Below are 2,500 nucleotides of genomic sequence, written 5' to 3' on the forward strand. Positions count from 1 at the left end.
AGTATGTTAGAGAGAGCAGAGTAGCGTGAATTAGACTTAGTTTAAGTATGTTAAAGAGAGCGGAATAGCGTGAATTAGACTAGGATAAAGTATGCAAAATGAAGCTGAGGACTTTGTGAAAAAATGCGAAGTTGTTTGCTGTTCTAATTGTATGGGTTTGGAGATGTTTTTGGCTTGGATTAATAACAGGCAGGAAGCGCGAGGAAACGCAGCGAATATGGACGCGTACGCGGAAGGTGACGGCGGAGGAAGCGCGGATATGGAGGTGAAAATGGTGAAGGTGATGGCGCGAGGAAGGTGACGGCGCATGGGTGTGAATATGGAGGTGATGAAAGGTGACGGGAGGAAACGCATGATGTATATGACAAGTTGGTGTCGTACTTAAGCGGAGCGCGCGCTGTGCATGTATGAAGGTGTCGAAGGTGTTCATATTGCCTAAGACGCGTACGTGCACATGTCATGTCGCATAGGAAGCGTAGGTATGGTTGTGCAAGTCGTAAATGGCCACTTTGGTGGTTTAACATTGTTTCCAGGCCGCGTATGCGCAAATATGGGGTGCGGCGGCTATCTGCACTGCTGTGTATGAAGGTGTCGGTCTGTGTGGGGTTCCTATCGGAGAGAATACGTATGCTGCGTTGTAGGAGTGAGCTGCTGGCCACACGTTTGTATTGGAGTGCGCCACACCACCCCCCTTTTTGTTTTGTTACTATATAAAGTGTAGCCATCCACCCAGCCAATTCTGAGGGCCAGAAGGGGTATTGGGGGCCATCGTGTGCAGTCTATGGCCACGTATGTGGACATGTGAGTGTGTAAATGTGTTGTACCAATGTATACGAGTGATAAACACTAATAGGTGTGTCGGTCAAAGTCAAATGTAGACGGCCATCTTAGGCTGAAAGCACCATATCCCGTCTGCTCTGTGAAGTTAAGCAGCCTCAAGCTCGGGTAGTACTCGGGTGGGTGACCACCGGGGAAGTCCGGGTGCTGTCTACTTTTTAGCCCGTTTTGAGCTGTTTACCGACTTTGCGTGTGTTTGCAAACGCAAGATATGATGTCTGGCATGTGCCCACACGACATCTTGGTTTTAGTATGCCTGGCGAGCCACTACACACGAGATCTTGTTTTTTGTATGGTGTTCTTTAATTTGATTATTATGAAGATGAAAGAGAACCGTTAGAACGGGTATGAAGGGTGTTCTAGGGGTGCTTTTCGGTGCTCTTTCACGTGGACATATCGCAGCATGCGACATGTCAGTGGAACACTGTCTAAATTAATAAATACTGTTTTGGCCGATTTCTAAAAGCGTCTATAAAAGGGCATAAGTGCAATGACTCGTCTTTGTAACCCTGCGGCCTAGGCGTAGTTTTTCACGGGGAATCCGAATATCAAAGGTAGATTTATGTACAACATGTACTTTTTTTGCAACATGTACTTTTTATCTACGGGACATAGACATACGTAAAAACACACGGCGGAGCCGTTCCCGCAATCAGAATTTGTCTAACTCTTCTAGATAAAAAGTTATTCAGCGAAATGTGAGACTTTGTTTGGCATGCTCTTTTTTTAGGTGGTTTTTTCCGGTTTTATGTGCCGCCCGGCAGATCTGGCCTGCAGACTTTAGCAGAAAACTTGGCGCATGTGTTCGCACGACCGCTCCCAAAGTTTTACAAGCATATCTCCAGTAGTTGCTTCGCAATGATTTTTTTAGTGACGCCAAAAAACGCCATTTTCGCGGAAAATGGACACCTTGGACGGCCAAAATCACCACTTTTGGCCATGTTTGGCCCTGCACATCCAGGAAGCAAATGAGACTGCTCCGTATAAAAACTGCCCTAGGGGTGCTTTTATGCGCGCATTCCCGTGGTCAAGTCAGATTTTGGCTAAATTCAAATGCCTTGTCTATAAACACTTTTTTCGACCTAAATTTTCACCTGTTTTGTCCCGAAATGATAGCACCCATTCTTTATTTGCCTATATATCGCGAAGGAGGCAACTTTTTTCCTGTTAAGTATAGATAAAAAATTTAATTCGGCGTTTTAGCGCACGAGGAACAAAAGTCTCCATACAAGCTACCCTCGGTTTCTAATGACTTTTTGAGTTAGGGAAGCGTGGATCTTCTTTTTTTCTTGTTTCCAGGACTTCACATGAACTTCCAACTCAACTCGAATTGTCATCCCGGGCCCACCACGCATCGAAACGACACTTTTCTCGGAACTGGCGAATAAAAAATAGGTCACCAGATGCGCAAGAGTCTGGGATGACAGAATATCAAAACAATAACAGAATCGTTAGTACTTTTTTTGTCACCAGCGCCCTTTTTCTGTTTTCGCGTACATAATCGAGCATAACTTTATCAATTTATACCATATCGACCGATATCGATTGTCACGATAGTGTACTTTTTTTAGGCGCACATGATGGTAAAAAGAACGGCCACCTATTCCCAGCCGTTCTTAAGCTATGCTCTTTTAAAGATTTTACTTTAGAGATGACACACCCT

The 2,500-nt window shown here is 44.8% G+C and overlaps 1 non-coding gene across 1 annotated transcript; it reads left to right on the plus strand.

The window, feature by feature from the left end:
- Positions 1 to 881: 881 nt before the first annotated feature.
- On the plus strand, positions 882 to 995 carry PITG_33200. Its single transcript, XR_009934594.1, has one exon. It is a non-coding gene; the product is annotated as an 8S ribosomal RNA (ribosomal RNA).
- Positions 996 to 2,500: the final 1,505 nt, after the last annotated feature.

The sequence above is a fragment of the Phytophthora infestans genome, genomic scaffold, assembly GCF_000142945.1.
Source record: "Phytophthora infestans T30-4 supercont1.52 genomic scaffold, whole genome shotgun sequence".
Taxonomy (NCBI): Eukaryota; Oomycota; class Peronosporomycetes; order Peronosporales; family Peronosporaceae; genus Phytophthora; species Phytophthora infestans.